The following is a 14,371-nucleotide window of genomic DNA, read 5'->3' as shown; positions in this document are numbered from 1 at the left end:
ACATAACTAAAAGAATTAAGTGACTAGCTATATGTATTTTGTATTTGTATTATTTTTAAGTCTATATGTTAATGTTAAAGAGAAAACTACGTGATTTGATACAAGGCTCAGCAGCTGCAGCCGCTTATTAATTACCAGTAAAAGGTATTTTATACAAATTACCTTGTCAAACTCTAAAAAACCCTACCTCCTTTTATTTTTAAGGTAAATTTAAATAAAGAAGGGTTGTTTTTCGTTCGTTTCTTAATTTCTGTTGGTCAATTTAGGTTAGGTTAAATTGCCAACCCTGTAGGGGGGGGGGGGGGGTTTAATGGTCAACATGCACTCTGTGTGAAAGCACTGGTTTTTTTCTTCAAAAAGACTAGTATACTTTGGCACCCTCTTTATTTCCTTTTTTTTCACTTATTTGAAATTCTTTTAAACAATATTCTTTTAGTTCCTATTGAGAACCCCTATACAGGGTCATGAGACTCTAATAATTCAACCTAACCAAAATGATGATAAAAAGGAATTTGACCTAGAGAAAATGCAACTGCTGATCCCTGATCTTTTTCAACTTAATTTAGTCCACATGCTGCATTGCAATTTTATGTAAAGAAAAAACATTTCTTTCAACTTAATTATTTTAAATTATTTATAACTATTGTTTATGTAAATAAACAATTATACATGTCTTGATTTACAATTTTATTTAATTTGTTGTATTGAAGTATAAATAGTTGTCCGCGGACAGAAAAACAAAATCTTTTAGGATTAATTCATGCTTAGTTGGCCCCAAGGAATGGATAAAGAATATTATGACTTGGAAAAAATTGTCGTTATTTATGTTTCTAACTTTGACATCATTTATTGGCCAGTTCGTTAACCCAGTAGGAAGGTAGGGGATGGGGTAATGGGGGTGGATGTAGGGGCTCGTTATTTTAGCCAGGTACAAGTTTAACTTTAATAAGATCCAAGTAATAATAAATCCATTCTCCTGGGTGCTAAAGATTGTTGACACCACAAAAAAGTATTATTACATGACCTTTTCATTAACAATTTCTATAATATTATAGGACACATATCTTTTTAGTGATGTTCAGAACCGGTTATAATCCAGTGGAAATAAATCGGATTCGGAGCCACACATATTAAACACATATTAAACCTATTAGACAATAACTAACTTATGTGTTAAATATTGGATATAATCTCTTAATAAGAGTAGTGTATCCAAAAAAAACCTCCACTAATAAAGCTTGCAAATATCATGATTGTACAGCTATATTCCTGTGGGACCCTAAGTCTTCACGGCTTTCCTTAGCCTAACCTAATCTAAAATTTTTTAAAAATGGTCTCTTTGGTGTAATATAGTTATACAAGATTTTTCCACATATGCTAATTGTTTAGTTTCTAGTATTTTTAAAAGCGAAGCTATTCTACATTTAGGATAGGTTTATCTAAACGTTCGTTGCGGATAACTCTAATCATTAAATTTCCCTTGAAATTTACCCCCAGAAGTGTTTGGTTGGCTAGAAAATTTTTACATATTTTAAATTTCTTCTATTTTCTTCTTGTTAAACAAATTTCAAGTAAAAACAAATATGGTAATATTGGAAATACTAGTCCTTGAACAAAGCAAAAAATATTAAATTTGAATACAATGTTGCAATAGTCATTCTTAAAAAAATCAATCCATGTGTTAAATGTGCAAAAGTGTTAAATGTTCTTAGTATTATTGCATTATTTTCTGTTATATAAAGCAGTAAGGTTTTTTACGACACATTACAAACTTTCCCGATTTTGTATTACTTTTGAGGAACATGAATCCAGTTACGTCATATTTTTCTTTCCCGAAAAAGGGAAGGGGGGAAGAAAATCTCTTCAAAAGAGATGGGGAAAATCCCTTTTCTCCCATTTCTTTTTTCTTCCCCCCCTTTCCTTTTTTTTCTTTCCCCCTTCCCTTTTTCGAGAAAGAAAAATATGACGTAACTGGAATCATGTTCCTCAAAAGTAATACAAAATCGGGAAAGTTTGTAATTTGTCGTTTTTTACTGAAGATCCCAAAGAACTACGGAACCAAAAATGTTCTCCATTTTATGGAAGCTTCTTATAAATCACAGGATAGTTTGTAGTCTATTTTATTTCAAGATTTAAGTCTTGGGATGGTTTTAGGTTATTTTTTAAAAATATTTTAGTACAAAGCGCAACCACTAGTTTACTATAATACATCATATGATTGTTTATCCCAATACTACAGAATAACAAACTTCTAAGGTTGCTTCGCCCCTAGCCTCTAGGGAAGGGTGTGGGGGGTCAGCAAAATAGCTTAAACCCACCGCAAGACCTTTATAAAGCTTCCCTATACGGACTAGCATTATCGAGGTCTAAGGCTTCAGGCAAAAAACCTTACTACTTTATATTGTAGGATTAAGAAAAATCTAATTGTTTATCACAGTACTAAAGAAAAATAAAACTACTTCTACTATACAGTGGAGTAAAGGAACCAAAACAGCTGATCATCTCGTCAGAGGCTCAACAGTTGGTTGCTAAATAATATGTGTACTTGCTTTCCATCCTCTCAAGGATACAAGGATATGTTATCCTATAATATTAAGTAGTAAGGCTTTTTGCGTCTGTAGCTTCAGATTACTATCACTCCTTAACCGACTGAATTTTTAAAAAAAATATAGAAGCATTACATAGGTCCACGATGGTTTTGGGCTATTTTATTTATAGATTTGAGTCTTGGGAGGATTTTAGGCTATTTTTCTACCCTTATCTTATTCCTTCGAATACAAACCCCCTAGATTGCAAGGGGCGCAACAGCTAGTTATTAAATAAAGTAGTAAGGTTTTTTTTTGCCTGTAGTTTCAGATTGATATTACTCCTAAATCGATTGAGTTTTCCATTTTTTTAAAGCTTCACATAGGTCTCAGAAAAGTTTAAGGCTATTTTATTTTTAGATTTAAGTCTTGGGATGTTTTTATGCAATTTCTTCTGCTATTACAGTCGAAGACAGATCCCCTAGATTGCTAGGGGCAAAACCGTTGTCTATAATACAAAGTAGACCGATGTCTGTCTGTCCGTCTGTCCGTCTGTCTGTCCGTCTGAAGCTTAAGATCTCAGTAACCACTGAACCGATTGGGTTCTACTCTTCATGGAATATACCTACTGGTCCTGTGATGGTTTTAAGCTATTTTCTTGGGGGGTGGGACACCCCCAACCCCCCCAAAAAATGAAAAATACCCCCCCCAAAAAAAAAATTTTTTTTTTACTTTTTCTTTTTAAATCTAATTTACGAAAAATTAGGTTGATCAAACCTCTTGGGGCAAAGCCTCTAGAGGCTAGGGGCGAAGCCGCTAGTTATTACATAAAGCAGTAAGGTATTTTTCTTTAGATTACTATCACAACAGAACCAATTGCGTTTTTTAAAAAATTTATTGAAGCTTCACATATATCTCAGGATGGTTTTAGGCTATCTTATTTTTAGATTGAAGTCTTGTGATGGTTTTTGCAATTTTTTCTGCCCTTCCCTTCACTTTCGAATACAAAGCCCATATAGCCACTATGTGTAAGATAACTACTTCCTTTTCACAACTCTCCTCCTTCCCCCTGAATTTCTGTCTTTGTAAGAGCTTGTTTTGTTTTAGATTCAAAAGATGGATATCATTTTATCTTCTACTTACTTTTTCCTATGTCATTGTTATCGTTACATAAACATTTTCTTAACAATGTATGAAAAAATTATGTAGGGAAAAGTATTCCCCTCCCTCCAAAAAAATTCCAAGAAAAATCTAATTCGGTAGTTTTTACCTTCTTTACCAGTTTTGAACTTTTTTGGATTTCAAATCAACAGTATTTTAAAATCAAAATGAAGATAAAACAAGGATGACAACATCCATAAAAGCGAAGCACTGAAACGGTAGGACAAACGGACATTAACACTTGTATAGTGTCTGAACTGAATAATCAGAATATAAAAGTATTGAAAGAGTCGAATCAAAATTGTAAGTAAATTTGTTGAAAAACTGCTTGATACTGGATAATGTTTTGGACATACTTACATTTTTAGGACTTGATTATAGAGTTGCTTTGCTTATACTATTGTTCTTTGTTGTCCCAGGAATCAATATACCAAAAATCAGATCAAACGGATAATTAGATCACATAAAAATTTGTTGTTAAAAAAGTAGAAAAATCAACATGTTTAAAATGGACATACGGACATTCTGGGTAATGATTATAGAGTTGATACGCTTTCTAAATCGCACCTAACTACTACAGGAATCATCATGCAAAGTTTGAAATCGATAGGACAATTCTAACATGCCTAAATTAACGAATAAAAGCTATCTATCTCGGACGGACGTACGGACCGACCCTAATTATAGAAAAGCTTCGCTTTTAAAAAGATATTATTCAATATTGATTTAAGTTTATGGAATTAACAAATACTATACTAAACCAAAATCAAGAAAGGAAGGATCAATAACAAGGATGAAAACATCCATAAAAAGCGAAGCTTTAAAATCAGAAGCAAGGACAAACGAATAATAACTCTAGTAGAGTGTGAGAACGTTTTCTAAATTGTACCTAACTGTCATTGGAATCATCATGCAAATTTTGAAATCGATACGACAATTCTAACATGCCTTCATTAATAAAAGAGAACAGTTACGGACGGGACGACCATAATTGTAGAAAAGCTTTGTTTTTAAAATTTGTTGATTGCTTTTGTAGGGACACTCTGTAATCGTTTAAAGAAGAGTGAAAGAATCCTTCTGAGAACAGTTAAAATAGATTTCTTCATAAGATGAGAAAAGATTGGTGTGTGGGTGTGTATGTATGTGTGTGTGTGGTTGTGTGTGCGTGTGTGTGTATGGGTGTGTGTGTGTGTTTTAGAATCAGAGCCAAAGAATGTATCTCTAAATGTAATTACAAAATTTGTACCGAATGATCCATGAAATAACAATGGTTAGATATAGAAGTGGATATTATGACAGGTTGCTGCCATGGACATCACTTATTGGTCAGTTAGTTCATCCAGTTGGATGGGAAGGGATTGGTTAAAGGGAATGGATGGTGCCGGGGGATCGTTAGAAGTTATATTTTATTAAAGTACATGATAATCTGGCGTAAGATCTAAGAAATAATAAATTCATTTTAATAACGTTGAAAGGTATAAAATTTTTTTTTTCAAAAATCTATGAAAACTATATCCTAAAAGTGAAGTAAGCCAAATAAAACTAAAACTTGAATGGAAGTCAAAACTGTTTCTCCTTGTAAGAATTGATTAATTTATATTTCAAAAATCCCAATTATTAGTTTTGGGGTAGTTTTGTGATCTTAGCAAAGCATTTGATAATATAATTCTTTATACTTCTAATAAAACTATAGCGGATGCGCCCCTAGCCTCTAGGGTCTCATTAAACCAAGGGATAGATATGGATAAAAATATATCCTAAAACCTTCCCAATACTTAAATCAAATACACAAAATACCCTAAAATCATCATGGTGCCTATATTTGAAGCTCCCCTGAAATCAAGAACTCATTGAGTTTATTAGTTCGTGAAATCTTATGATACAGACAATAAATCTTACTACTTTATAAAATAGGATTTGACACTTTTTGATTAGAAATCAAAAAAAGGATGAGTTATTAAAGTCTGCAATTCATGCGCATTTTTTCAACTGTACAAATATGCAAAATTCTTAATATAATCCTAGGAACCAATATATTGGTTTCTTACAGTTTATTGCAACTTTATTTCCGCGTATTGGCGTTTCAATTCCAATTTTATTTCTTTTGTCACGCACAAAAAAGGATATATAATATTTTTTTCTGTTAATTGAAAGATTAATTTTTATCTAATTACATGTCATTAATACATACTCAATGCAACTAAAGTTTTTTGGGATCAATTTTTTAAAACTTTATAAATTGTTAATTATCTCGTTAGGGCGATGCTGCTGTTAATGACTCTGTAATTATAGGCCCGACAACCATGAATAACTATTATTTTTCTGTCCAAACATCTGGGGTCCTAGGTAAAGTAACATCCAACCCTTTAATTGCACAACCTTTGTTTGGAAGTCCTAACTGTGCAATGCATTTATCTATTATGCCTCGATGTGGTCCAGACTCTAACCCGACTCCATTCCGATAGCATGCTGACACATTACGATTACGCTAATGCCACAGGTGACCTTGCTACTTTACAATTGATTTAGTACGTACGCATATAGTTCTTTAAAAATGATGGACCGATACAAGGAGGGCGTCTAAGCTTTTTCATTGGGGGGAGGGGGAAAGGTGGGTAAAAAGTCAAATTTCAATTCATTTTTTTTTGGGGGGGGGGGATGGGTAATCTTTATATCATATAGGCAATGATGTCCAAGCTTTTAATTTTTTTTTAGAGGGTGGGGGTTAATCCGCCCCCCCCCCCCCCAATTGGACGTAGTTGGACCAATATGGTTCTCCTTTACAATTAAGCTTCCTATAGGTCCATGAGGGTTTAACACGTTCAACACGTTTAACAATATGCGTCTTTGCATTATCATCACTGAACGTTAATTCTTTTAAGAACTTACCTAATAGAATTAGCTGTGAATTTTTTTCCTAATGATATATTTTAACAATGTAACTACTTCTGTATAATTCTTAATGCTTTTTTTATTTATTTATATTATTGTTTTCTATTACAGATGCGATGGATAATGAGGACTTTTTTCTTTATGAAGCATCAGTAGTAACTAATTTTTAAATGTTATGGCTGAGATAGATTTATAACTGTTAAAAGTATAACCTAAAAGAGTAATACCCCTTGTTAAAAAGCGAAGCTTTTCTATATATAGCCTGTAAGTTCGACGTTATCTCTTTCCGTTACTTTGTGCATGTTAGAATTGCCCTATTGATTAAAAACTTTTATGCTATGATTCCTGTAACAAAAAAGGAACGACTTTAAAGCGTAGCAACTCTATAATCATCACCAGAAAGTCTGTACATCCATTTAAAACAGGCTGTTTTTCAACTTTGACAAACAAATTTGTATGATTTAATTATACTATTCATCTGATTCCTTGGACAACTAGGTACAATGTTATAAGCAAAGCATCTATATAAGCAAGTCCTAAAAGGTAGGTTTATTCTAAAACAGAATCCTGTATTTTATTGTTATCCTATTATTTTCCAAAATAGATATATTTTGTATTTCTAAACTGAATGTGTATAATCTGAAAGCTGGAAAATCAATTTTGTGTGGAACCATTAAACAGTGTGAGTTTCAGACAAAGAACAATTTAGAAGGTTTCATTGTGAAACAATTTATGTAAAGGGGGCTATAACCTCCCCCTCCCCCTAACCCAACCAAATTTTATTAACAATATTTGATTCGACTCACCCTCACACTGATTTTGATTTTGCCCCCGGTGTAAAATTTTTCCTCCAATCATTTTACCAAGGAATAAGGTATAGCCAACAAATCTAAAATGTCGATACAAAGGTCGTCTTTTTTACGAAGCGAAAAAAAAATCACGAAAAAATCTGCTGAAATTACCAAATATTTGTTCAAATTTAGTAGCTGGTTAGAGCTTAATTTTACCCCCTCAGGAATTGAATAACCAGTTAATAATAAAATGAAATGATAAAAACAAATTTATACTTCATCATAATTAACATGGCTAAATAAGCTACCTGACATTTCATATTTCGTATTCCATGTTCCAGACTTGTTCTAACATTTTTATATGGATAAAAAGGTAAACTTATACAAGAAAACCAGACAGTTTCTATCAAAGTGGCTAACAAGCACAGTAACACAAGCCCCCCCCCCCCCTCCCCCGCCTTTTTACCATTTTGAAATAAATTGAAAATAAGAGGGTGGTTTTCTCATGCTTATCATAGGTTAGATTATGTTGGGCTTATGGTGCCAACGGAGGGAGAAGCACCCCCCCCCCCCATCCCACCCATGCCGCAAAGGTTGAATGCAGGTATAAAATCTTAAATTAATTTTAAAATGAGTGGGGATTTTTGTGCACACTAGGTATCTTTAGGGAAAGCACTAAAATACATTTTCCAAACAATATCCAGACATGAGGCAGGCGTTCTCATGATTTTCAAGAAGGGTATCTGTCAACCCCCCCCCCGCAAAAAAAAAAGAAAAAAAACATATCAACATAACATCCTGATTTTTTTAAAGAATAAAACGACCAAGCTAATATTGCTTGATTAACTTCTACAAGAGATGCGGTTGAAAATAAAGATTTTTTCTTTTAAATATATTTCGTTATGAAGCAGCAATAGTAAATAACTTTTAAATGTTTGAGATAGATTTATAACTGTAAAAAGTGTCTAAAAAAAGTTATGTGGTGCTATTATGAAATTCTTGCAGTAATTCCTTATGTTGGTTATAAAGTCGACGTAAAATGATGTCAACCATGACCACTTTTCATACCATACTCGACATAATTAATTAAAATTGTATAAAACTCTGTTTGAATTCTTAAATATTCCAAGTGAGCAATGCTTTTATGGATGTCATTATCCTTGTTCTTATATTGCTAGTCTTGAGTTCTGTATTACATCTAGAATTTTAAACATTAATTTATATGTAAGGAGGTATCTAGAGTGTAGACATAGGACACTTTTCCCTATATAAATAAAATTCTATCTTTTATACTTTCTACTTTTCTATTGATGTTATTTTTCGTTAAAATAACAATATTTTTGCATTTACTTTACCACATTACGTAAAATAATTTAAATTGTTTAGTCAAAAATATCTTGGCTTTAATTTATGATGTCATCCTTGTTTTTGGTGATATAATTTGGTCACACGTTTAGTCTGAAAGATTTTCTGTTGAAAAGGTTAAAATATTTGGCTTACATGTTCTTTTTATTGATAAAACATCAATTTCTTGAGTGCACTGTAAAAAAATAATCTTTGGCAATGGCATTTTTATTTCAGTTTTAAAAGGTTTTTACTTTCGACGCTTGTCTGTCTGTCTGTCCATGTCCATAGCATCGGGGTTTCGAAATTTTCTAAAATATTTGAAACCCATTAAAGGCATCCAAAAGAAGAAAATGTTTTCTCATATCGCTTCAAAACTGATTAATATCCAGAGGATTAGAATCGGTTCTCAGCCATACGAAAAAATATGTCTAGCATTGTATTATATCCAGTTTTCTACAAATATAAAAATGTTAATCTTTTGATTGTACATTTTCATATCTGCGGAATGTTGTTCATAATATGATGCGAGAAATAGTTATTATCGTATCTAAAACGATGATGTACATAGTATGGGGGGGGGCCTTCTCTTGTTTTTTGCTCTCATTTTAGTCTACTTAAGATACAGACCCCAAACTCAATAACTTTTAAAGCAATTTAGGACCGGAGAGAAAAGACCGCATGTCAATATTCCAAATAAACATATGTAATTAATAGCTCTTGTCATCAATTTAGAAAGATTGAGAATTGTCCTATCGATGTTAAATCTTGTCTAAGGATTCCTTCAACAATAAGATACAACATTGAAATGGTAACATTTTATTTCCATGAGAAGGTCAGTATTTTCATTTTTGATCTTATTATATTTTAGAATTGAGATTCCTATTCATAGAGTCATAGTGATAAAGCTTACCAACTCTATATTACCGCTAGGACCATTTATGATATATTTGCATGGGCAATAAACTTCATTATAGGAATGTAGATATTTTACAGTGTAAACTTTTCTTGTAAGTATGTATTGATGTAAAGAATATCAATATTTGTGCACGTCACTACTTTATCTATATATTTATATGTATTAAAACATATTTCATTGTCGATAAAACAAGCAGAGCTATTATGAATTTATCAAAATTATAGCGGCTACGCCCCTAGAGGCATCTAGGGACAATTGAGAAGGGATGAATTGTATTCGATAACCCAATTTTTATTTCATTTTTAATTTCAGGGTTTTTTTCTGGGGGGGGGGGGAGGAAGTAATGTTTTTTTTTCCAGAGCCTTTTTCGTTCTGGAGGGTGTCGGTACCTTCTCCCAAAATAGTTATAATCCTTCCCAGGACCTATAAGAAGATACCCTGTAAATGAAAACCATACAAAAATATTTTCGTCGACTAAATGGCATAAGATTAAAGTAGTCATGGCAGACAAAATATTGAAATTATGTTATACCAATGACCATAATTACCTAACCAAAAACTCTCCTACAGGAGCTACTCCAATATTAATAGTAAAAATTGTGAATTATCTTTAAGTTAGATATCCCTAGAATGGAATGTAATGGAATAATTATTTAATAAGTATGCACATTATTACATCTATACATTCTTTTCAGGGATATAAAGGGATAAGACAAAAGCCAATAAATTGATGTTTATCCCTAATGATGACACACAAAATTACTTCTTCTGTAGATTAGAATTAGTGGTTGAAACGTATGAACACACAACCAATCAAAATTTACTAAAGTCCCCGAAGTTGTTAACCCAACGAATAAGAAAACGTTTTTATACCTTGGGAACTAGTGTAATAAACAGCCCAATGTCCCCTCATTCCCTGGATTCTTTTATATGTAATGAACAAGAGAATATGTATTTATGGACATACTGGGTGTATCAATACAATCGTCATATTTTCAGGGGGTTTCCCTCAAAGTACTTAACGAGCACAACCCCCCTCCCCATCCATTTAGTTTTAATATATATTGGAAATAAGAGGGGAGTTCAGTTTTCAAGTGTTTGTTTTTTACTTTACATAGGTTAGGTTAGGTTATATTGGGTACAAGTATTAAGCACTGCAAGTACAGTAGCTGCAGGGGTTAGGCATAAAGAATAAAGATAACCCCAAATATAATCTTAAAAGAAAGGAAAGTGGGTTCTGTGCTTAGAAGACACTTTTGGGGATAGCATTATTTAAATATAGCTTTAGTCATAGTCTACAGGGTTTTCAGCTCCTTGAGATGAACAAAATGAAAATAACAAAATTAAACATATAAATATTTAAATTATTGGTTGAACAGTTTGGACACTATGTACTAGTTTGGAATAACCAATCAAAATTCAATATTCAATGGTACTAATGGGGGTGGCCTTAACCCTGCGTGGTCTTATTCCTATAGTTTGCTATCCCAGAGGGGCTCTTAATGAAAGAAACTTTATGCACCCTGTTTATGAAGAGATGAAAGAAAACTCCATATTATCTATCATTCAATAGTTATGTAGTGTTGGCAATATCCCCTTGAATTATATTGGACCTTCATTCAATAGTTATGAAGTGTTGGCAATATCCCCTTGAATTATATTGGACAATCATTCAATAGTTATGAAGTGTTGGTAATATCCCCTTGAATTATATTGGACAATCATTCAATAGTTATGAAGTGTTGGTAATATCCCCTTGAATTATATTGGAACATCATTCAATAGTTATATGAAGTGTTGGTAATATCCCCTTATATTATATTGGACCATCATTCAATAGTTATGAAGTGTTGGCAATATCCCCTTGAATTATATTGGACAATCATTCAATAGTTATGAAGTGTTGTTAATATCCCCTTGAATTATATTGGAACATTTCAACATCCACAAACTCCTATTAGTTTGTTAATTATGTTTTAAAGAATAAGATAATTGGTTTAATGATATGATTCTATTTAGATTAAAGCAAAAAAAATTTTGTCTGTACTTTATCTCTCTGTCTGATAGCCTGGCATGATTTTGTATTAGAAGTGCAGATAACATTAATTAATTTCTTTTATTTTTACCCAGCCTACCCCCCATCCCATGCAGCTAATCCCTTCTCTACTTCGATTAAATTTCTGTTCCCTGTTCCATTTTTATTTTTCCTCTTCCTTCTTTTTCCTCTCTCTCTCTCTCTCTTTCCATCTCTCACTTATTTTGTTTTTACTTATTTTCTTCTTTTTTCCTGTTTCTCTCTAACTCTAATGTTTAACTAATAATTTCAAACAGCTTTGCTCCCTTTTGACATAATATTCCTTGTTTCTATTATAAGTGATGTAAGAATTGTATGTTCTCCTATATTAATGCAAATCAGAAATCTGTTCTTGCACAATTTTTCCCATGAATTCTCATAACATTTTTATATATTTTTAGTCTTTTCTATTTCTATTTTTATATTATTAGTATTAAGTAAGGTTGCGTGGTTAATCTATAATTGTCCATTTATATTAAACACCCAATTTTAAAAGTGTAGCTTTAAATATTAGGTCAGATATGGAAAGCGCAATTTACATATATTAAAAGTATATTATATTAAATTTAACTGATGGTTAAAAAATAGTTTAATTTATTTTCTTATTTTCAGTAAGGCTTCGAAAAGAATGGACCGGTTCTCCGCAATACTGAAAATTTATGTATAGCATCGTATTACATTCTATTTTCCACGAATTTTAAAATAAAAACCATAAAATTAATACAAATTTTATATTTTAATATCCGCAGAAAGTTGTCTATACCATGCGATATATAACTATTATGTCTTTGCGTTCCTGTGAGTAAACTACACAGTGGGATCTTTTGCCAAAAAACGGGACATTAAGGGTAGACAAAAGTAAACATCAATAAAAAAGCTTGTATTTGACGAAATGATGTAATTTCTTTTGCTTTAACTCAAGAATAACATAAATTTTGCTCCTGTTAACTTCTAATGTGCATTTGGTAAGTACGTCTGGCGGTTTTGGAGGAGCGAAGCTACCCTATTTTTAAAAAATCTATAAACCTTCATAACTTTAGTTAGGATAGGAATATTTTAACAAAATAAACGTCTATGTAAATATTTCTTCAATGCAAACAATGTTTGTGAACATGAATATAGCGTCAGGTGCACCCAGTTCGAGTCCCGGCATTTTTAGGTAGGTCCAGTATAAGTAAAATAGGACACTAATAAGGCATGTTTTCTAATGTTTTTTTTACAGATATAAACAACAATAACATAATTTTCAAAACACTTTTGATTTTGTGTTAATACCTTTATTCTAAGTCTAGCTATCTTCATTTAAAGTTTGTATAAGAATATAAACATATTTGCTTATATTATATTCTCTCTTAAACGTATTTTTCTCTCTCTCTCTCTCAGACGCATATATAATGTTTTTGCAATATTATTATTAATCCCCGAATTTGAATTTCTGCTGAACCAAAACCAGTTAGAAATACAATTTTTTTCAGAACACATGAAATTTAGCAAATTTAATTGCTAAAATAAAAGTATTTATAAGTCATCTTTTTTTAAGGACTCCTTGTTTCCTTAAATGTCCATTAAAACCGCGAGAACGGCAAAAATCGTTAAAAATCACACATACGGCGGCAAATAACGGCGAAACGGTTGGCCGGAGGCAAATAATGCATAAGTAAAGAAAGTTCCGCCTCAAAAAGTTAGAAAACATTGCAGAGATGACTTTGGGCTCTAAAATGACTCCTTCCCCCTCTAACGAGGGAAAATTTCAAATTAACAAGAACGAAATTGTTCAAACCATGCAATGTAAAATGCTCAATTACTCAAAAACGGCCCCAGGTTATGAAAACTGTTTTAAACACAATACATGTTGCATATTAATATTATTATTGCAAAACCCGGGGCATCCTGGCCGTTTTTGGGTAAAATGGAGAAAACTGATTTTTTGTGGTTAAAAATCTTAATATTTTTGGTGAAATTTTCTCACAAAATGTCATTTTACACCATCAAAAAAATATTTTTTAAAAATTTTTCTTTAATTAGACATTGGTACAGGTATCTGAAAAGTACCTCAATCAAAAATTATTTGCATAAGCTGAACATAACTGTATTTTTTGTTGCTTTGAAAAAATTGTGTAAAAAAATCTAAAAAATCATAAAAACTGAAAAGAAATTTTTCACTACCTATTTTAAAAATGGCATAAATCCGCCAAAAATGAATATTTTTTAAAAATTTCTTTTCTAGCTGTCTACTTACAGCCATTATTACTTCCTAGGATAGATAAAAGTCAATTTTAAATTTTTTGGATGTCCCACTGGATCCCACTGTGAACTACATGTAGTTTATATATTTCCAAAAAAAACTATAATTCTTGCCAAAAAAAAAGTAGGCAGAAACAATCAATCTTTACATTCTATTCGAGTAAATCCTGAAATATATGATTCTGATAAAACAAGAATTATTCCGCCCAGACGTAGCGAAGCATTAACAAGCTAACAATTTGTTAACTACATATATAATATATATTACATATGTATTCAGTTATAAAGTAGATAAAGTTTTTTTAATAATAAGTTCATTTACAAGGATTTTTTCAAAACATCCTAAACTTAAAATAACTAATTAATTACCTCGCTGGGGCGGGTTTCTCCTTCGATTTAAAGACATCTTTTAGAATTTCCA

The sequence above is a fragment of the Acartia tonsa genome, chromosome 2 (assembly GCF_053477335.1).
Source record: "Acartia tonsa isolate MP-2025a chromosome 2, ASM5347733v1, whole genome shotgun sequence".
NCBI classification, from domain to species: domain Eukaryota; kingdom Metazoa; phylum Arthropoda; class Copepoda; order Calanoida; family Acartiidae; genus Acartia; species Acartia tonsa.
Note: the sequence above shows the minus strand (reverse complement) of the source record.